At 49.6% G+C, this 22,255-nt stretch overlaps 1 protein-coding gene and 1 long non-coding RNA gene across 10 annotated transcripts in view; one reads left to right on the top strand and one right to left on the bottom strand.

The window, feature by feature from the left end:
- ST3GAL6 (ST3 beta-galactoside alpha-2,3-sialyltransferase 6) overlaps positions 1–2,763 on the bottom strand; it is an 82,959-nt gene extending 80,196 nt beyond the window's left edge. For 5 of the 9 annotated variants that reach the window (XM_060172185.1, XM_060172190.1, XM_060172187.1 and 2 more), the window contains exon 1: positions 2,598–2,760. The gene's annotated coding sequence lies outside the window, so the exon portion shown is untranslated. Of the gene's footprint in view, positions 1–2,574 lie in introns of all 9 variants that reach the window. The other 4 variants (XM_060172183.1, XM_060172182.1, XM_060172184.1 and 1 more) reach the window with 4 other exon arrangements.
- On the top strand, positions 2,558–19,541 carry LOC132532837 (uncharacterized). The gene is made up of 3 exons (XR_009544778.1): positions 2,558–2,661; positions 9,506–9,731; positions 18,522–19,541. It is a non-coding gene; the product is annotated as an uncharacterized LOC132532837 (long non-coding RNA).
- Positions 19,542–22,255: the final 2,714 nt, after the last annotated feature.

The following is a 22,255-nucleotide window of genomic DNA, read 5'->3' as shown; positions in this document are numbered from 1 at the left end:
GCCCAGGGGCTTGAACCCGAGTCCTTGGGCACTGTGATGTGTGCGCCCAACTAGGTGCATCACCGCACTGCCTGGCCCTTCCCTGTCAGTCCCTGCAGCCTCCTCTCTGTCCCCAGCGCCCTTCCCTCTGCGGGCTGGCCTGGGACCTGAACGCCCAGCTGCTCCACCCCGCCGGCACCAGCCAGCCCCAACAACGTGCTGGCAAAGCTGTGGCTGTTGTGGGCTGCGAGGACAGAGCGGCGGTCCCCACCTCTGACCCTTGGTTCCAGAGACTGCAGCACTCAGGGGTCTAGTGGCACAGCCCCCAGCCCGCCCCAGCCCGGTTGAAGCCTCCCTGCATGAGGCAACGCACACCCACTTAGAAGAAGCCTGGAGGCAGAATCACCGCCAAGGGGCTTGAGACAGCATAATGGTTCTGTAGACTCTCCTTCCTGAGGCTCCAAAGCCCCAGGTTCAAGCCCCTACCCTACTATAAGCTAGAGCTGAGCAGGGTTCTGGTAATAAGTAAACAAACAAACCTGCCTTGTAAGAATTATTTACAGTTGCTGCCAAAAGAAAGAAAGAAAGAAAAGAGAAGGAGAAAGAAAGGAATTGAAGGGGGAGGGAAAACAGCTTGATGATTCTGCAAATAGACTTTCCTGCTAGAGAGGCTCCAAAGTCCCAGGTTCAATCCCCCTGCACCACCATAAACCAGGGTTGAGCAGTGCTCTGCTTATAAATAAACCTGTCTTATAAGAACTGTGGAAAGTTTCTTGGGGGGGGGGGGTAGAGATAGATTGATTCAAGGGAAGGGGGAGGGGAGACAGCCTAATGGTTATGCATAGAGACTCTCCTGTCTGAAGCTCCAAAGTCCGGGGTTCAATCCCCTACACCACCATGAGCCAGAGCTGAGCAGGGCTCTGGTAAACAAACCAACAATCCTGCCGTTATAAGAATTGCTGAAAGTTGCTGCAAAGAGAGAGAGAGAGAGAGAGAGAGAGAGAGAAAGAGAGAAACAGAAACAAGGGCTGGGGAGGTAGCATAATGGTTATGCAAGGGGCCTCTCCTGCCTGAGGCTCCAGAGTCCCAGATTCAATCTCCCGCGTCACCATGAGCCAGAGCTGAGCAGGATTCTGGTAATAAACAAACAAACCCACGTTAGAAGAATCGTTGAAAGTTGCTGCAGAGAGACAGACAGAAACAAGACAAGAGGCTCCATTCATTCCCCGAGTCACCGGCAGCCAGAGCGGAGCAGGGCTCGGCTCATAATCAGCAAACCTGCCTTCGGGAACTGGAGAAAGTCGCCCAGAGACAGACGCGGGAGAGGGCGGGAGAGCGCCGCGGGCGCGCGCCGCAGCATCAGGCTCAGCGGACCGTCGCGCAGGGCAGCAGCCCGGGTCCGGCCCGAGATCCAAGGGCGCCCGGAGAAGCAGCTCCCGCCCGGGACCCTCCCGCAGCCCCCGCCCCGCCGGGAGGAGGCGCCGCAGCGCGGGGCGCGGTCAGGGCGGCGCAGACACGGCCCCGTCCCGCAACACGCCGAGCTGGCCCGGGGCGGCGCGGGTCCGAGCAGCCCAGCCCCAGCCCCCAACCCAGCCCCGCAGCCCCGCAGCCCTGAGCGCCGAGGCCCGCAGCCCAGCCCAGAGCCCTGCGACACCCGACCCGAGCCCGCAGCCAGAGCCCCGCAGCCCCGAGACCCCCAAGCCCACAGCCCCTACCACACACGCCCAGCCCCGAAGCCCCAACGCAAACCCGCAGCTCAAGCCCCATACCAGAGACCCTCAGCCCCGAGCGCCGCAGCCAGAGACCCGCACCGCAGCCCTGCAGTTTCCAACGCCCCAGCCCCGCAGCCCCCAACCCCAGAGCCATCAGCCGCTCAGCCCCCAGTCCATCAGACCCGCAGCCCCCGAGTCCCAAAGCCACCAGCCCCGCAGCGCCCAACGCTAGACCCCCAGCCCCCAGCCGCTCAGTCCCCCAGACATGCAGCCACCCAGCCCAGCAGCCCCGAAACCCAGAGCACCCAGCCCCGCAGCCCCCAGGCCCCCAGCCCCGCAGCCCCCAGGTCCCCAGCCCCGCAGCCCCCAGGCCCCCAGCCCCTCAGCCCCCCATCCCAGCGCCCCCAGACCCGAAGACCCCAGCCCGCCAGCACCGCAGCTCCGCAGCCCCGCAGCCCCCCGCACCCGCAGTCCCCCAGGCCTCCCAGGCCCTCGGCCCCCATCCCAGCGCCCCCAGACCCGCAGACTCCAGCCCACCAGCTCCGCAGCCCCGTAGACCCCCGCCCCCGCAGGCCTCCCAGCCCCTCGGCCCCCCATCCCAGCGCCCCCAGACCCGCAGACCCCAGCCTCCCAGCCCCGCAGACCCCCGCCCCTCAGCCCCCGCAGTCCCCCAGGGGCCCCGGCCCCCCAGTCCCGCAGCCCCCGCAGCCCCCCAGCCCCATGCTGGGCGCCCAGAGGCCCCGCGCCCGCGGGGAAGCGCCCTCTGCCGGCAGCCGGAGCCCGGGCGCGGGCGGCCACCCCACTGGGCCCGGGGAGGCGCGGGGCACCGGGGACGCGGCTGCGGGCAGCGGGGGCCGCGCCCAGCTCCCGCCCACCCGCCCACCTGCCTGGCGCGACGGGGCCCACCTGCGCGTCCGCCCGGGCCCCGGACGAAGACACCCGCGGGAAGGGGGAGCCGGCGACCGGCCAGGTAGGAGGACCGCGTTCCGGGCCGGGAAGACACTCCCATCCCGCCCGGCCGCCGGCCGCCAGTCCGGGTGTTTGCAGAGCGCAGGGCGCCCCGGGACTTGGGTGGCGGAGGCGGGGCTGGCCCCTGGCAGAAGGGGAGGTGCGTCCGGACAGCTGCCCTGCCCTGCTGGCAAGGACAAACGTGCTACTGCTTTTGTAGGGAGAGAAGAATAAAGTTGCTTTAGGGCTTTTTTTTTTTTAACTTTAAAAAAACAGTACATATAAATTGTCTGGTGACATTTTAAAAATTACCTTTTATTTATTTATGTATTTTTTATTACCTTTTGTTGCCCTTGGTGTTTTATCGTTGTAGTTATGATTGATGTCATCGTTGTTGGATAGGACAGAGAGAAATGGAGAGAGGAGGGGGAGAGAAAGACAGACACCTGCAGACCTGCTTCACCGCCTGGGAAGCGACTCCCCTGCAGGTGGGGAGCCGGGGTTCGAACCGAGATCCTTACGCCCGTCCTTGCGCTTTGCGCCACCTGCGCTTAACCCGCTGCACTGCTGCCCAACTCCCTAAATTATCTTTATTGGATAGAAACAGCCCGAAATCTAGAAGGAACGGGGAGATAGAGGCAGAGAGACACCTGCAGCCCTGCTTCACCAGTCACAAAACTTTTCCCCTGCAGGTGGGGACTGGGCTGTGTAACATGTGCGCTCAACCAGGTGAGACACCACGGGGCCCTCGTTTTTCTTTTTTGAATTTAGTTATTTTTCACCACTCCCATCACCAAAGATCTGTGTCCCCACCCCAATAGATAACCACTCTAGGTCTCCCACAGTCTTAGCTTGAGGTGACTTTTTTTGTTTCACATTTGTAAGTTCAGTTGTCTATATTCACCAAGTGAGTGAAACCATCCTGGAGCTGTCCTTCGCCTCCTCACTTGCTTCGCTGAGCTCCATCTTCTCCAATTCCATTTCCTTTATCCCAAAGGACACAAGATCATCTTCTTTTATTGCTGCATAATGCTCTGCTGCATAGATGTCCCGTAACTTTTTCATCCGGTCATCTGTCAAAGGGCATTTTGGTTGTTTCCAGGTTTATGCTATTGTGAATCCTTAAACAAATACAAATGGAAAGGCCTTATTATCCAGCAATTCCACGCCTGGGAATATACCCAAAATAACACTGATTTGAAGGGATACCTGCATAAACACACCCCATGTCTCTCTCTCTCTTTCTTTCTTTCTTTCTTTTTTTCTTCCACCAGATACTGCTCAGCTCTGGCTTATGGTGGTTTGAGAATTGGGCGATTGAATCTGGGAGAAGAATGAAGTTGGGGGGGGGGTGCATGAGTTGTTTATTTGTTTATTTTTTTAAGTAGCTCTCCCTAGAGAAAAGCTTATATTAAAGATGTCCTTATACATGGACAACTCTGGATATTTCTCCTCACTTCAATATCGGTTAAATACTTCATTGTTCAGTAACCTTCAGTTAATTTCTCGGGCCTTGGGGCACTGAGAATCATCATCACATGCCATCAAGTGACCCTCAGAGGAGAACCACAGATCTGAGTAGCTCAGAGCAAGCAGTGAGACCAAGCTCTATCTGTGATGAACTTTCTGGCATTCTTTTTTTTTTTTTAATATTTTTTCTTTTTTTGTATTTATTTATTTATTCCCTTTTGTTGCCCTTGTTTTTATTATTGTAGTTATTGTTGTTGTTGTTATTGTTGTTGGATAGGACAGAGAGAAATGGAGAGAGGAGGGGAAGACAGAGAGGGGGAGAGAAAGACACCTGCAGACCTGCTTCACCGCCTATGAAGCGACTCCCCTGAAGGTGGGGAGCCAGGGGCTGGAACCGGGATCCTTACCCCAGTCCTTTCGCTTTGCACCACGTGTGCTTAACCCACTTCACTACTGCCCGACTCCCACTTTCTGGCATTCTTCTGAATTTAAAGGTCACCTCTAGCAAGTTGTGCTTATTATTTCCCCAGTTTTACGAATCAGATGACCAAGAGGTTTCAAAAAAAAGAAAAAAAAAGCTTGAACCCACTACCTTATGCAAACTGCTTCTTAATGAGCCCATCCTGTCTTGTCATCTCCTAGATGGATCCTGAGTAATGGAATCTTTGTCCATCTGGGTCTTACTGTCTTCCCCCGGCTACATTACTCTCAGTTACTCCTGGGTTCCTTCTCAGTCTTCTCCATACTCAACCTTCAGAATTCAGCCACTGCACCTCAGCCCCTCAGCCTCTCTAGGATTTTCAGATCTGAAGAATTACGTGTTGAGTGGAGAGGATTTCCCCTGTCCTTCGGTAATGTTTGTGCTCCTTCATATTTGGTAGTGTCCAAAAAAAGCACAAGTGACATACACACATGTAACACACACACACACACACACACACACACACACACTTGCTGTGTAACCCAGGACAGATGACTCAGCCTAACTGTATTTCCTCTGTGTGGCATTAATACAACCTACAGTCAAAAGTTGTAAGGAAAATTGAAGTAGAAAATGATATAAATAATTCTTGATGCAGTGCCTGCCACAGAAATCTTTTATTCAGAACAGGAAGCAGCTCTGTAAACTCCCAGTCACTGCCTGTTGACCATCACCAGCTATGCTCAGTGCACCCTGGTTCTCTCAGCCACCCTGCAGGACAGAGAAATTGCCCTGCTGGACATGAAGGGACACTTAGGAGAGTAATATTCCCAAGGTCCTGCCAACTATAGAGGAACTGGGACCCCAATGAAAGTGCCTGGAAACAAAATCTGTTTTCATTCCAGGAATGCATTCTACAAGATAGGAAGAGGGAATTTTTCATATGTGTGATGTTGATTTTTCCCCCCAGGGCAAGATCTATTATCATGTGGATACATGATTGTAACCATGTAAAAATGCTGAATTCCTATGGAAGGGGGTTAGGAATTAAGTAGAAAGAGGCTTTCCAGGGCACAGTTCCCTTCCCCAACCCCACCTATATGTTTTTGGTAATTGTGTTGAGAGGAAAAATTACCCTATAAATACATTTAACACAGTCTTTCTGCAGACTTACTCTAAGGCTTGAGGAACCAAATCAGGAAGTACTAGAAGGTTCTTAGCACATGCAGGGTCTTTCATGGGACCCTAAAAATGTAACGTTTAAACATTGTACATTGGGGCTGGGTGGTGGCACACCTGGTTGGGGGGGGGGCTTCGTGCCCCAGGTCCCCATGATTGGAGGGAAAGCTTTTCAAGTGGTGAAGCTGGGCTGCAGGTGTCTCTCTTCCTCTCTGTCTCTCTGTCCCCGCCTTGATTCCTGGCTGTCTCTATTCAGTAAGCAAATAAAGATAATTAAAAAAAGATTTATTGGGATCAGGCAGTGGAGCACCTGGTTGACAGCACATGTCGCAGTGCGCAAGGACCAGAGTTCAAGCTCCTGGTCTCCACCTGCAGGGAGAGAGATCTACAAGTGGTGACCTGGGCTGCAGGTGTCTGTCTCGCTCTCTCTCTATCTTCCCCTCCCTTCTCAATTTCTATCTCTACCCCATAATAAATAAATAAGTAAATAAAACAAAAAATAAATAAGCATTCGACATCTAGGGCTGGCCCTATTTGATAGCATTCTTTTCCCATTGTGTATGGTGGGTTCTTTCTGAATCATCCGCGAAATGATGTCTCCTGGGCTGCTGTAAGGAAGACACAAAGGCAAGGTGCCCCGCCCACCTTTCCATGCCCCGCCCACCTTTCCATGCCCCGCCCACCGTGTCACGCCCCGCCCACCATGTCATGCACTCAGTGCCTGGCAGTCCAGTCCAGGGTTAAATCTTCACATACAGTATTTCTTTCTCACATGCAGCGAAACCTTCCTTCCACGTCGCAAGATCGGAACCCCCAGAATTAATCAGAACCCCCAGAATTAGTGATGTCAAATTCTACCCCTGCAGGGAAGGCCTGACCTGAGGTGCATTCTCAGCAGGACGGTCATGTCAGATCACACAGCAGGTGGACCCAGGACTGTGTGTACCCATAGAGAGACAAGATTCCACAGACTAACACCACCATCCCCTTCTATGTCCAATTAAAAATTTTCTTTTTCTTAACATTTCTCAAGAATTGGAGTTGTTGACTTTTAAGTATTATCTGGCTCAAGACCAAATTTGACCAGATAATTTTTTCCCATATAATCCATTGTCCAACTCCAGGTGAATGTACTGCCTGCCCTGTCTTCTAGCTGCCTTTCAGGTTTTTATCTCCTGCACACAAATTGTTTAAGGAAATGGGTGTCTCCAAAGTAGATAACAAGACAGCCCAAGGTACTTCTTCTTTTTCTAGCATTTGCCCTTCTTCCGTAGCCAGTCAACAGCGTCAGGTGGAGCCTGATGTAAAGTTTCGAGACCTCCTTTGAATCTGGAGAGGGGGCAGTCGTTGACTATGTGGGTCATAGTCTGTCTGGAGCCGCAGGGGCAGTTCGGGTCGTCTCTGGCTCCCCAGCGATGGAACATAGCGGCGCACCGGCCATGGCCTGTTCGATAGCGATGGAGGAGGGCCCGATCATAACGTGCCAGGTCAAAGCCGGGTTGATGCTCGCAGGGGTCTGTGATGAGGTGTTTGTTCTTCACCTCAGCTGACTGTCAACTCTGTTTCCAAGAGTCTGGAACAGAGAAGTTCAGTGTAGGCGTAGGGGACCAGATTGGGTGACGAGACGTCAAGCGTTGGACAGGGTGGGCGAAGATCTCCGCGTATATTGGCAGGTCCGGTCGAGCGTAGGTAGAGGTGGGAAATGAACTTAGATGATGCCGCATCCCGACAAATATCTGGCGGGGCGATGTTGCTAAGAACTGGCAGCCATGGAACTGGGGTGGAACGGATGGTTCCAGAAATGATCCTCATGGAGGAATATAATTTGGAGTCGACCAAGTGGACATGGGGGCTACGGAACCATCCTGGGGCACAGTATTCTGCAGTGGAATAGCATAATGCCAGAGAGGATGATCGCAGTGTGGAAGCGCTCGCGCCCCATGAGGAGCTGGCCAGTCTTGCAATGATGTGATTCCTCGCGCCCACCTTTGCTGCAGTTTTTATGAGATGTTCGTGAAATGACAGGGTGCGATCGAGAGTAACGCCAAGACAGACTGGCTGGGCTTCATGCCGGATTCTCGTATCGTCCAGCTGCACATTAAGCTCACGCGAGGCCGAGGCATGGTGTCGATGGAAAACAGATGATACCGTTTTTGCAGTGCTAGGGATTAGTCGCCATTTTTTTACAGTAATCAGATATCAGAGACATGTCTTTTGTGAGTGTTTCCTCGAGGATGTCGAACTTGGATGCCTGAGTTGCACAGCAGATGTCATCGGCGTAGATGAACTTCCTTGAAGAAGTTTCTGGGAGGTCATTGATGTAAATATTAAATAGTGTAGGAGCCAGAACAGAGCCCTGGGGGAGGCCACTTGAGACAAGTCTCCATCTGCTAGACTTGTCACCCAGATGCACCCGGAATCTTCTGTTTTGGAGAAGAAACGATATAGTGTTGGCCCCCCATGGAGGCAGGCATCTTGAGATCTTGACTAGGTACTTAAGCAGCCTGAATCCCAGCTTAGCATTGTGACCCTGCTCATGGAGTGGGAAAACGATTTTAACTTTAAACTGAGCGCTTTCAAGCAGAGCCAGCATCTTCATTGCAAAGTGGGATTTGAGCTATGTATCTGCATATGCAAAAACCATGGTAATGACTTGCATCACATTGTGAGTGGTGGAAAAAGGACGTTTATGGGAAAGCTGATTTGCATCTTCATAAGTGATAGCACCCACATCTTTGACTATTCCTGCCACGGCTTCCGAGGTGCAGGTAACCCAGTCTCAGGAACTGCATGCTCTCTTGCAGGAGCTGGAGAGGAAGGGCAAGTGGGAGGGTGGAATGAGGAGTTAGCATGCCCTCAGTGGAAGGACATGTAAAACATCTGTATGGTGAAAGACATAATCATGACAACTGACAGAACAACTGTAGCATGTTATTAAGAAAGGTTACCTCCAGAATGTGTGGAGAATTCCTGGGGAGTCAGTAAGCAAAAAGCAACTGTAGCGTGTTATTAAGAAGGGTTACCTCCAGAATGTGCGGAGAATTCCTGGGGAGTCAGTAAGCAAAAAGATTATCCAGCAGTTCCTCAAGGAGCTACCAACATCGCTCTCTCCCATGATAGGTGACTGAGAAGAATACTCCTTGTCTGCTTCACTTCACGGAAGTGTCTTCATAAGCGGTCTCCCTGACAGTAGACTTCCTGAGCACCGGGCACATGGACTTGACCCGTGCTCTGAAAGGGACCAGACTGCTGGGTGTGACCCTAGAGGAGGAACTGGCCTGAAACTGAAAGGGAGGACGGCGTGGTATGATGAATGCATGAGGCCTGGGTTTGTTTTGTTTCAACCTGTATGGTGAAGCTGAGTTTAGAAAACAAAAGCGTGGGGCCAGGTGGTGGTACACCTCGCTAAGCACACACATTACAGTGCTCAGGGACCAGGAGTCCCGCCCCCATCCCCACCTGCAGGGGAAAACTTCACAAGTGGTGAAGCAGGCCTGCAGTGTCTCTCCCCCTCCCCCTCTCTATCAATTTCCCATATCAATTTCTCTATCTCTATACAACAATAAATTAACAAAGTTCTAAAGAAAGAAAGAAAAAAAAAAAAAAAGAACCAAGCAAACAACTTTCCTGCCTGAGGCTCTGAGATCTCAGATTCAACCCCACCCCACCATAAGCCAAGCTGAGCTGTGCTCTGGTAAAATAAATAAATAAAAACAGTAACAACAACCAAACACACACACACGCCTACAGGATCAGAGACTGACATCCTGTATTCTCCCTTGTCTTGTTCCTCTAGAGCAATGAGGCAAGCGGAGACCTGTTACGAGCTTTATTTTAGAAGGAAGCTCACAGAAGATTCATCCGGACGGAGGCTTGCTGGCCTTCAGCCCTCGCACTGCTTGCCCTGGTGGAGCTCCTGGGTTTTCAGTCCCCTCTCCTTTCACACGTGTGGTTGTGCCGAGACAAGGCAGTCCACGGGTGAACTCCACCATCTCTCCTGGCGACACAGAAGTGTTTAATTGGTAATGAATGAGTTTTTTCCTTTATGCAAAAAAAGTGGTGTGACGCCTGGTAGCAAACTCACATTCCACTTTGGACATCTGCCCAAATAGTTTACTGCCTTATACTTCATGTTCAGAAAGTCACTCTTTAAAAAGAAAGAAAAAAAAATGTTTTCCACAAAACTCCTGAGGTAAAGGGTAGAGTCATCGTGATGAGCTGAGAGCTACTAAGTATTTTCTTTGTTGTTGTTGTTGTTTGATTAGTGACTTCATATTGATTTACAAAATTACAAGATGCCAGGGGTATAACTCCACACTGTTCCCACCACCAGACTTCTGTGTCCCCATTCCTTTCATTGGAAGCAACAGCAGTCCTCCCAAGGTTGTAGACATAGGGTAACTATTATTTCTGCAACTGTCTATATTTCTATATATTTACCCATCTTTTCCCATGGCCCCTTCTTTCTTCCTTTCCAAGTCACACCTACACCTGTTACTACTTCTGAATGTCCTTCCTTTTTTTTCTCTTCTCTCTCCAGGTCCTGACAGAGTTGGGGTTCAGAGCAGAGGTTTAAGTAGTCTCTATGTTTTCTAAACTTCAAGGGCTTGTGGATTGTGTAACAATGTGGGAAGGTATCAGGTTGTCAACAGAAATAGAATTTCAGTCATGTCCAGTTCTCGTGGCTCCAGTTCCACTTCCCTCAAACCAAAAGCCTTTTCAAGGGAAGGAGAGAGTGTAGGTTACCGAAACTTTGCTTCAGACCGTCAGTCGTTATGCCTCCTGGTTTCATCTGTTTCCTTCACACCTGAACTCACTTTGGGAGGTAGGCTCCATGTTTAAGGTATCTATTGTGACATAAACAGTGACTGCGTGCTGGGAAGGTGCTGGATTATACCCCTGTCATCTTATAATTTGGTAAATCAGTATTAAGTCACTGATGATGATAATAATAACAAAGCAGTAACTGTAATGACATAGGTTCATGAAAGAAAACCTGTTTAGCTCCGCAGGAGCATGCAAATAAAAGAACTTGAACTTTTTTTCTCTTTAAGATAGAGACACAGAGGCAGGGAAAATGAAAGAAGCCATAAGTGAAGGTTTATTTCATTACTACTAATATTTTTATTATCTTCATTTATTTATTTGATAGAGACAGACAAAAATGAGAGGAAGGGGGAAGCAGAGAGGGAGAAAGACGTCTGCAGCCCTGCTCGACAACTCGTGACGTTTTTCCCCCAGCAAGCAGGGGGCTGACGGCTTGAACCGGGATCCTTATACATTGTAACATGTACACTCGACCAGATGTGCCACCACTGCCCCCCCCCCCAGCTTTCTTCAGTGCTGCAGGGGACACATGTAAACCTGGTTCAAGCACCTGGTCAGACAGTGCATTATCCATCCAATTCGACTCTGACTTTTATTCCTAGCTAGGAGCGTTTATTACATCACAGGTCACTGTGAACACAAGAGGACTATTTCTAGTAGTAAAATGCTGTAGATGTGGCGTCACTTAGCCACTAAGGACAAACAGTGAATCTAAAAACTGGCAGATTCCCACTCAAGGATCAGTTCACCGTGATGACACGAGCACTGTCTTCTACTATGGCTCTTGTGTTTCATGTCTGTCCAGTCAGTTTCATTTCTGGCGCCAACTTCCTATCACTCTTATAATTTCCTGAGTGATAAAGGTTTCCTCTGTTATGTTAATGAGGTGTTGTGTTTTTTTTAAGTGCTTAAAGTTGGGGGTGGGTTGCCAAGGCAGCCCATATAATGAGAGGGCCGTAGCTTTCAGTCTTAGAACTTCCATGGGGAGGATGTCAATAATTTTTTTTTTAACCGGAGCACTACTCAGCTTTGGCTTATAGTGGTACGGGGGATTGAACCTGGGATTTAGGAGCCTCAAACGTGAGAGTCTCTTTGCATAGCCATTATGCTATCTACCCCCCACCCGTAGCATATATATAATTATATATATATATATTTGCCTCCAGGGTTATTGAATCCACTGCTCCCGGAGGCCATCTCTTCCACCTTTGGTTGTAGCCTTGTTGTGGTTATTATTGTTATTGTTGATGTCGTTCGTTGTTGGATAGGACAGAAAGAAATGGAGAAAGGAGGGGAAGACAGAGGAGGGAGAAAAAGACAGACACCTGCAGACCTGCTTCACCGCCTGTGAAGCGCCTCCCCTGCAGGTGGGGGGGGGGGCTTGAACCGGGATCCTTAAGCCTGTCCTTGCGCTTTTCGCCATCTGCGCTTAACCGCTGCGCTACCGCCAGACCCCCAATTTTATATATTTTTAAAGATTTTATTTACTTATGAGAAAGACAGGAGGAGAGAGAGAAAGAACCAGACATCACTCTGGTGCGTGTGCTTGAGAACCCAGTGCTTTATCCAGTGTGCCACCCCCCAGACCACAGGAACACAGCTTTTACTGGAGAGGGAATAGCCCTCTGGGCTGAGCTGACTCCTGTTAGCAGAAGCTCATATGGGTTCTAAGCAAGCCGGAGGCCACACTCCTCCCTGCTCCCGCCCCGTGTTTATACTTCTGGCCAGTTTTGCTGCTGTGATCGTGTCAGGACCTGGCGTCCCACAATCTACAACAGCTCTGCATCTCAGATGCCACTGGGATTTTCGAAGTTAGCGACAGAAAAATAGGGTGCCTGCTTTGTTATGCAAATAATCCAGGTTCAAACCCAGCCCAGGCTGTACTGGAGGAAGTTGTGCTATGTTCCCCCCCTCCCTCCCTCCCTCCCTCTGCTTCCCAGTCCCCTCCTCCTCCCGCTCCTCCTCCTGTTTATTTCTATCTGTAAAAGTTGTATCAGTGAAGTGAGGCCCCAGCAATAGCAACACAGATAAATTACTCAGGGAGTCGGGCGGTAGCGCAGCGGGTTAAGCGCACGAGGCGCAAAGCGCAAGGACCGGCATAAGGATCCCGGTTCGAGCCCCCGGCTCCCCACCTGCAGGGGCGGCGCTTCACAGGCGGTGAAGCAGGTCTGCAGGTGTCTCTCTGTCACTCTTCTTCTCTTTCTCCCCTTTCTCTCTCAATTTCTGTCTGTCTCTATCCAGTAACAAATTAAAAAAAAAAAAGATAAATTACTCAAAAGCTGAAGAGATAACACTGTGATTCTGCAAAAGACTTTCATGTCTGAACCTCTGGGGCCCCAGGTTCAGTCCACTGCATTGGTTAACAAAAGGAAGAAAGCAAACAACTAAAAATAGCCACTTCTGAACCGGCTTCACTGGTCGCTTCCCACAGAGGTCAAAATAAAGGTTTCCTGCCACATTTCCCTCTCACTTCCTGTCCTCTCATTGAGCCTGGCGGCTTTTGCATAGGACCTTCCTGACACACTTTTTGGTATTTCTAGACATCTGTTAAGTGCAAAAGTTGCTTTCTTCACGACATCTTACGATCCTTAACAATGACAACCCTGGTGTGTTTAAAACCTAAACAGTTGCCAGGTCCTCCATGCAGAGCAAGGCAGATGAAGAAAATGTCTGTGCAGAGCCCACGTCAGGCAGAGAGAGAAGCCGTGACAGAAGCCAGAACTGCCACCTTCTGCTCCCCATAATGATCCTGGGTCCATCCCTGGGGCGGGGGTGTTAGGGGAAGATGGCCAGTAGGCTCTGAGCCACAGTTCCTTCCAAACTAGAAATATTTGTCACCAGGAATCTTTATTTTATACCTTCACTGAAAAGGAAGAGGATCTGGAAAACCCCAGAGGAGGCCAGGCTGTTTCTCTGATCTGGGAGACAAGAGGAAAAAGGAAGGCCACTCAGAAATAGGAATAGCTGTAGGGGTGACTTAGAAAGGAAGTGAAGGCAGGACCATAGGAAGAACGGAGGGAAAACAGAGAGAGAGAGAGATACATTGATAGATGTAGATATCTAGCCAACCCATATCTGTGCCGTGCGAGAGGCAGTGCAGTTTCCTCTGGAGGGGGATGGGACACAGAGCCTGATGGTGGGAACAGTGCAGGATGATACCCTTATTATCGTATCATTTTGTAAGTCACTAATATATATTTTTTAAGAAAATGAAGGGGGCTTGGTGGTGGTACACTTGGTTGAGCACACATGTTACATTCTAGAAGGACCCTGGTTCAAGCCCCCGGTCCCCACCTGCAGGGGGAAAGCTTCACGAGTGGTGAAGCAGGGCTGCGGGTGTCTCTGTCTCTCTACCTCTTTATCTCCCCCTTCCTCTCAATTTCTGGCTTCATTTATTGAATACATAAATGAAGATAATAAAAACTTTAAAAAGAAAAGAAAGAAAGCAGCTTGTGTCACCATTTCAGGTGAAGATGAGCCTGGCGTGTGCTTGGAATATGTTATCTGGGTGGGGATGCGGCCGGCAAAGAAGTGAGGAAGGAGGTGGGAGTGACCGTGCACCACACAGCCGGAAACAAAAGTAAGGAGAAGAGTGGATTTTAAGCGAGAAGTTATATACTCTGACAGGGTTTTTAAAATTGATTTTATTAGAAAAATAATGATTTATAAGACAGTTATTGGCATGAGAACAAATATTTTATTTACTTACGAAAGAGAGACACAGAAAGGAAATTACAGAGAGAGACCAGAGCCCTGCTCAGCTCTGGCTGATGGTGGTGCTGGGGATTGAACCTGGAGCTTTGGAGCCTCAGGCCTGACAGCCTTTTGCAGAACCATGACTCTGTCTCCCCAGCCCATGAGCATACTTTCTTATCTCCCACGACAGGGGTCTGCACATCATTCCCATGACCAACGTAAGTCTTTCTCCACCTCTAGTGCACTGGGTCCAAAACCTGCAAACTCTGACATGTTTTCATGTTTTCAGTGACCGCTCGGAGGGCTGTGAGGAAAGAGAAGGACCTTGGAACAGAAAGAAAGCAGAGAAACAGGAGACTGTTGGAGGAGTTTAGGAAAAAGGAAAAGAAAAAAAGCCCGCTAGTTACTGGAGACAGGGCAGACAGGTTGCTGTAGATATGGGGCTTCTGACCTCTCTGAATAAAGGAAGGCTGGTAAGTTTACGTTGGCAGAATAGCAGGTGGGATTGGAGAGAACTGGAGAATTCTGCGGTCAGTTCCTTTCCTTGGTAGAGTGTCACTTTCATCAGAAGGAGACGCCTCAGCCAAAGTTTGTATAAGACACTTCTTCACACATTCCAGATTAAGGTATCTTAAAAAAAATTTTATTATTTTATTTTATTTTTAGCAGAGCACTGTTCAGCTCTGGTTTATGGTGGTGCGGGGGACTGAACCTGGGATTTTGGAGGCATGAGAGTCTGTTTGCATAACCATTGTGCTATCTACCCTCCGCCCTGAAAATTTTAGAAAATTGCTTCATTTCTAAGTTCTCCATGTCTTTATGGAAGCATGTGATGTTTGAGTTAGTAGCGGAAAACATAAATATATGCTAACTTCTTTTTTAAAATACCTGTTTTTTTTCTCATACCCTAGGAATGCTTTAATCTACCTTTAGATAATGTAGTTCTGACTCCTTACTGTTTGGAGTTCTGTGCTTTTTAAAAATTATTATTATTATCTTTATTTATTGGATAGAGACAGCCAGAAATCAAGAAGGAAGAAGTGATAGAGAGGGAGAGAGAGAGAGAGAGACACCCCTGCAGCCCTGCTTCACTACCCACAAAGCTTTCCCCCTCCAGGTGGGATTGGGGGCTCGAACCCTGGTCCTTGTGCACTGTAACATGTGTGCTCAACCAGGTGCACCACCACCCAGTTCCCTAAGTTCTGTGCTTTTGTTGAGTGATGAAGTAGGGGTGCTAAGACTAAGACTGATGGCAGAATTCTTTTTTTTAAATTTATTTTTTATTTAAGAAAGGATAAATTAACAAAACCATAGGGTAGAAGGGGTACAACTCCACACAATTCCCAGGCAGAATTCTTAATGAAATACTAAGATCACTAGCAAAGATTTCTCTGAGTACACATTACCATGCACAAGGACCCACTTTCTAGCCCTTGAACCAGTTCCGAACTGTTGGTATGCTTCTAAAACCCCCTTCTGTTTCATTAGTTTAATACCCCCTGCTTAACTCCTGTATTCTATTTACATAACCACTGCCGTCTATTTACATAAATCACTTTTACATTTACATAAAGCACCACCCTCCCTCCAGGGCATGGGTGGTTCAGTGGTAGAATTCTCGCCTGCTCCGCCCCCTCTCCTTGTCACACCCTGATTTTCACCCGTCACTCTTCTCTCCACCCTCTCTCTGCCTCGCATCCTGTTCCCACCCTACTGGGCTAGTATATTTATAAGGACAAGATTGTTTGTAGTTTTAGTTTAGCTTAGCTCGGCTTAGATTGCCCTGCGTCCTGCATGAATAAAGAGATACTGCCTACAGCTCAGCCATGAGTCCCGGGTCGTCTGTTACCCGCCCGTGAAGCCAGCCCGGCGAAAACAACACTCAGCCATAACCCTGGTGGTAAATAGTAAATAAATAAATAAATAATGAATATGTTTCTCTGGGGCGGGGCAGTGATGCGTCTGGTAGAATATACATGTTACAATGCGCAAAGACCTAGGCTCAAACCCTTAGTTCCCACCTGCAGGGGAGAATTTTTCTAAGAATTTTCCAAGTGAAGGACTGCAGGTGTCTCACTTTCTCCCTCTCTATCCTCTCCCTCCCCCTGTTTCTTGATTCCTCAATCAATCAAATCAAATCAAATCAAATCAAAATATTTTTAAAAGAAAAGCTTCCTCTAAAAAGGGAACTACGTTTTGTCATCACTGGAGTTTCGTTGTTCCTGGTTGACTCGTTCAAATGGAGAGGCGGAGAGGCGGAGAGAACACCGCTGCACCAAACTTCCTTTCTGAGGGTCAGAGTCCATCCTGGACTCTGTTCACTATCCCAGTGAGCTACCCTGCCAGACCAAGACGAGAACTTCAGAGTTGATACCCAAATGATCGTGTGAATGGTGCTGGGTCACACAGGTCAGTAGGACCAAGAGAAATGGAGAGAGGAGGGGAAGACAGAGAGGGGGAGAGAAAGACAGACACCTGCAGACCTGCTTCACCGCCTGGGAAGCGACTCCCCTGCAGGTGGGGAGCCGGAGGCTCGAACCAGGATCCTTACTCCGGTCCTTGGGCTTTGCGCCACGTGCGCTTAACCCACTGTGCTACCAGGACCCCAGCTCTCCAGCTACGTGTAACACGTGTGCTTCCTGCCACCTTGCCCATGAGGACACAGTGCCCAGAGGAGGGTGTGGTGGGTAGGAACCGCAGAAGGGCTGGGTGTGTGAAGACGGAGAGCAGGCTGTTTCCCTTAGCCCTGCCTTCACTGGAGTCATCTGTTGTTAACTGGACTCTGTGAATTGACTAGTGACAAGCGCTCCACTGATGAGAAGACATTTTAGAAAATTCTGGCTAAGAGAATAGGCCTGGGGGTGGTTTGGGGGGTGATGGCTCACCTGGTTGATAGACATGTTATGGCGCTCAGGGACCTGGGTTCAAGACCCCATCCCCACCTGCAAGGGGAAAACTTCACAAGTGGTGAAGCAGAGCTGCAGGTATCTCTTTGTCTCTCTCCCTATTTCCCACTTCCCTCTCAATTTCTCTTTCTGTCCAAGAAAGAAAAAAGAGAGAAAGAAAAGAAAGAAAGAAAGAGAGAAAGAGAGAGAGAAAGAAAGAAAGAAAGAAAGAGAGAAAGAAAGAGAGAGAGAAAGAAAGAGAGAGAGAAAGAGAGAGAGAAAGAAAGAGAGAGAGAAAGAGAGAGAGAGAGAGAGGGGCAGGCGGTAGCACTCTGGGTTAAGCGCAGATAGTACGAAATGCAAGGACCCTTTCAAGGATCTCAGTTCGAGCCCCCCGGCTCCCCACCTTCAGAGGAGTCGCTTCACAATCGGTGAAGCAGGTCTGCAGGTGTCTGTCTTTCTCTCCCCCTCTCAATTTCTCTCTGTCCTATCCAGCAGTGACGACAACAACAGTGGAGAAAGGATGGCCACCAGCAGCAGTGGATTCATAGTGTAGGCACCAAGCCCCAGTGATAACTCAGGAGGCAAGAAAGAGAAGGAAGGGAGGAAGGAAGGGAGGAAGGAAGGAAGGGAGGGAGGGAGGGAGGGAGGGAGGGAGGGAGGAGAAATGATATGGCTTTGCTGTAACTGCGTAAAGTCAGCAGGTTGCCCCAGAGGCCCCTTTACAAGCCTTAGGATCTTTGTAGGGCAGATGGCAGAGGCCCAGTGACAGCTCCTCGGTGAGGTTGGGGTACTGGAAAACATGGTCAGGACAGTTCCCACAGGGGCAAGAAGGACAGCAAACAGCTGGGGAGCTGTCAAGGGTGTGTAGGAAACAGTGGCTTTGTCTCCAAGACGCTCTCCACCCCCACCCCACCCCCAACTTCTTGTTATAAATGTGAAGTGTCTGAGTCCTTTTCCTGCCCGTGACTTCATCCTCGGTGTGGGTTCAGTGAGGAAGGAAGTCGTGTTGTGGACAGGACAGAGCAGTGGGGAGGTCACTGGCTCTGTCATGTGCCTGACCTGGGTTCAAGCCTCTGCTCTCATGAAACTGAGGGAAGCTTCAGGCTGCTCTGTTTCTGCCCCCTTCCCACCGTCCCTCCCCCCTTTTTTTTCACCATAGCACTGCTCAGCTCTGGCTTATGGTGGTGCGAGGGATTGAACCTGGGACTCTGGAGCCTCAGGCATGAAAGTCTCTTTTGCATAACTATTATGCTATCTACCCCTGTTCTCTCCCTTCCTTTTAAAATATTTTTATTATCTTTATTTATTAGATAGAATTCGACAGGGAAGGGGGTGATAGGGAGAGAGACAGAGAGACACCTGCAGCCCTGCTTCACCGCTCACAAAACTTTCCCCCTGCAGGTGGGGACCTGGGTTTTCAAACCTGGGTCCCAGGTGTGCCACCACCCGGTCCCTCCCCTCTCTCTTTCTCCAAAAAAAAAAAAAAAAAAAAAAAAAGGCCTGGAACTGTGAAGCCCTTGAACAACAAAAGAAAGAAAGTGATTTCATGACAAAGAGGACCGCCCTGAGGAAGTCAGGGAGTTAGTGGGCAGCACTGGTCAAAGGGTGGCCTGTTCACTGAGTCTGAAAACGGGACCAGCAGCTGACAAGCTCATCTTTCAGAGTCAAGCCTGACAAGCCTGAGGAAGGCGGGGAAATGGCGCCAACGTGCTCCCCCTTATCTGTGACTTGTTCGCCTCCTCCTAGACTAAGGACCCACAAAGAGACATTCACCTAAACGAAACTGTGAACTTTGGGTGTGGAAGCAAGAGAGCTGTTTTCAGAAAAGACCTCCCCCGGTCAGTAGTGCGTGAGGAGGAGTCGTGAGAAGCTGGCTGCCTTGGGGCTGGGGAGACAACTGCTGCAGGACCAGCTTGCCCGCAGGACGCCTCGCAGGAGCATCACCTGTGCTGGCACCGAGCCGTCCTCTGGCCCTTCCTCTCTCTTCTCTCTCCTCTTCATTCTTCCTCTCATAATAATGAAAGATATCTCCCCCCACACACACATTTTTCTACCTTTCTGCTTTCCAGTTATAAATCTAAATCACCTTCATCGCCTCTTGGATGGAGCTTGAAGGAATCCTGTGAAGTGAGATCAGCCAGAAAGAGAAGGATTTGAAGATGAAGGATGGAAGTGGAGAAATCAGGACAGAAGGGGAAACACAGAGCAGAACTTGGACTGGAGTTGGTGTGTGGCACCAAAGTCAAGGACTCTGGGGTGGGGGGAGGTCAGGTCCTGGAGCATGATGGCAGAGGAGGACCTAGAGGGGGTGAGAGTGTGACGTGGGAAACTGGGACATGTGACACATGGACCAGCTACTGTGTTTTACTGTCGACTGTAAACCATTAATCCCCCAATAAAGGAAAATTATACACACACACACACACATATATATATCAGGGGTATTTATGTATTTATGAGCAAGAAAGAAGCAGAGTATCAGTCGGGCAACTGAACTTGAGACCTCGTGCTTCCAACCTGGTTGCCCCGCCACCTTTGATTAGAGTCACAGTTAGGCTCTCCACGTTGCACTGAGAAGGGGAATGTGTTTAAGAATTGACTCAGAATGAGAAATAGAGGAGCCGGGTGGTGGCGCACCGGGTTGAGTGCACTCTGTAATGCACAAGGATCCGGGTTCAAAGCCCCCAGTCCCCACCTGCAGGGAAAAAGCTTCACAAGTGGTGAAGGAGGGCTGCAGGTGTCTCTCTGTCTGTCTCTCTCTCTCTCTCTATCTCCCCCTGCCCTCTAAATGCCTGGCTGCCTCTATCCAGATAAATACATAAATATAATTTTGAAAAAATTAAATTAAACTGTGGTTCTGGGTGTGGAGAAAGCATTGGACTCTCAAGCATGAGGTTCCTAGTTCAGTCCCCGGGGAACACATGTACTAGAGTGATGTCTGGCTCCTCCTCTTTCCTCCTATCCTTCTCATTAATTAATATATAAAATCTTTGAAGAGAGAGAGAGAGAGAATGTTAATTTTTTATTCATTTATTCATTTTACCAGAGCACTGCTCAACTCCAGTTCATGATGGTGCTGTGTCAGGTCTCTGGAGGGGTAATCTCCAGGGAAAGGTAACGGACCGGTTCTTTCTTGAGTAAAGACACTGGGGAGACCTGCAGCGTGCTCAGACCTCAGATCTCAAATCTCAGGTCTCAGGTCTCCTTTATTAGCAGATGGACATGAGTTAAATAGAAAACCAAACAAAGGGAATTATTGAAATATGTCAGAAATTACAGGTTTCTTAAAGATCAGGTTGCCCTTATGGTAGGGGGCTGGTATGGCAGGAATTGATGAGATACAAGACAGTTATTCTCCATGACGCAAGCAACTTAAATTAATTATCCAAAGGTATTTGAGAGAAGCACAGGGGTTAAGCCCGTTAGGTGAGACAGAGAAAAGATGGATATCAAAAGCCATATAGTTTGGAATTTCTCTTGTCTGGGGTCTGAGGTGTGTGATGAAGTGTGTGATAAGGTGTGTTCTTCTGTGATCAGAAGGTGACTTTGAATGAGTGAATCTGTGGCCATGTGGCCTGCAGTGAATGGAGGGAAGTACTGGGGTATCTGTGGGCCTGAGAGTCAAGAAGGAAAGAACCAAGTCTGAGTTTCCCCCCTTATGCTCACCTCGGTTGAGAGAGACTCACCAAGAGGGTATCTCCTCACACCTCCATCCAAGGATGGGGAGTTCTCCCTAAGCTCTATCAGGCTCACACATAGTCCCAACAGTGCTGGGGGTTGAACCTGGGACTTTGGAGCCTCGGGCATGAGAATCTGTTTATAGAACCATTATGCTGTCTGCCCCGCCCCCAGGGTGATGTTTAAGGAGTCACTGGTGTGTCGCATCCTAAGTTTCCTTTCAGAGACAGTGAGAGGCAAGAATAAGAGGACAGTGGGCTTTGGCGTCAACTGAGCCCTCAGTCCTGGCAGTCTGTACTGGAACTTAAATGGCTCCTTTCTTTCTCTCCCCTCCTCCCCTCTCCTTCTGTCCTCTCCCCCTCTCCTCCCCTCCACTCCCCTCCTTTCCCTTCTCTTCCCTTCCTTTTCCCTCTTCCCCTCCCTCCCCACCCCTTCCCTCTCCTCTACTCTCCTTCTCTCCTCTCTCCTCCCCTCCACCCCCTCCTCCCCTCTACTCCTCTCCTCTTCTTTTTTCCCCTCCTCTCATCTCCCCTTTCCTCCCCATCTCATCTCATCTCCTCTCCCTTCCCCTCCCCTCTCCTCTCCTCACCCCTCCCCTCTCCTCACTTCTCCTCTCTCCTCCCCTCCCCTCTCCTCACTTCTCTCTCCTCCCCTCCCCTCTCCTCACTTCTCCTCTCTCCTCTCCTCTCCTCTCCTCTCCTTCCTTCTCCTCTCCTCTCCTCTTCTTTCTCCTTTCCTCTCCTCTCCTCTCCTTTCTCCTTTCCTCTCCTCTCCTCTCCTCTCCTCTCCTCTCCTCTCCTCTCCTCTCCTCTCCCTCTTTCTCCTTATTTTTAACCAATCAGAAAAAAATATAAATAAATAGATAGCAGCACAACAACAGTGGTATCACAGTATACTCTACCAAGTCATGAGATATCAGACAAAGGGATAAGATCTTTCCTCCAGCCGGAAGTTTTTGTGATTCTAGAATTCTTTTTTTTTACCGATGACTCAGATTAAACCTATTCAAGGTTGGGCCCAAGTGAAGTCTAATATCTTGATGCATGTCTTTGTCAGAGAGAGCCACACCCCACACTCACACTTCATTCTTCATGAATCTTCCACAGAAAGCATGACTGTCACTCAGGGCGAACACCCTCACCTAATTAACAGAAGAACGGACGCAGCTCTCAAGAACCACAGTCACACTTTGCGGGGTATGTGCCGAGGTCTCTTAGCAGCTGATTATTTCCTTTGTGGGCAATGAAAGTCGTGTGTGGGGGTGGGGGGCGCGGAGTGGAAAAAAAAAAAAAAAAAAAAAAGAAAGTCGTGTGTGTGTGTGTGTGTGTGCGCGTGTGTGTGTGCGTGTGAGTGCGTATATGTGTGTGCGTGTGTGTGCGTATATGTGTGTGCGTATGTGTGTGTGCATGTGCGTATGTGTGTGCGTGTGTGCGTATATGTATGTGTGTGTCCATATA

The sequence above is a fragment of the Erinaceus europaeus genome, chromosome 14, assembly GCF_950295315.1.
Source record: "Erinaceus europaeus chromosome 14, mEriEur2.1, whole genome shotgun sequence".
NCBI lineage: Eukaryota > Metazoa > Chordata > Mammalia > Eulipotyphla > Erinaceidae > Erinaceus > Erinaceus europaeus.
This window is presented reverse-complemented; position numbering and strand designations above follow the sequence as displayed.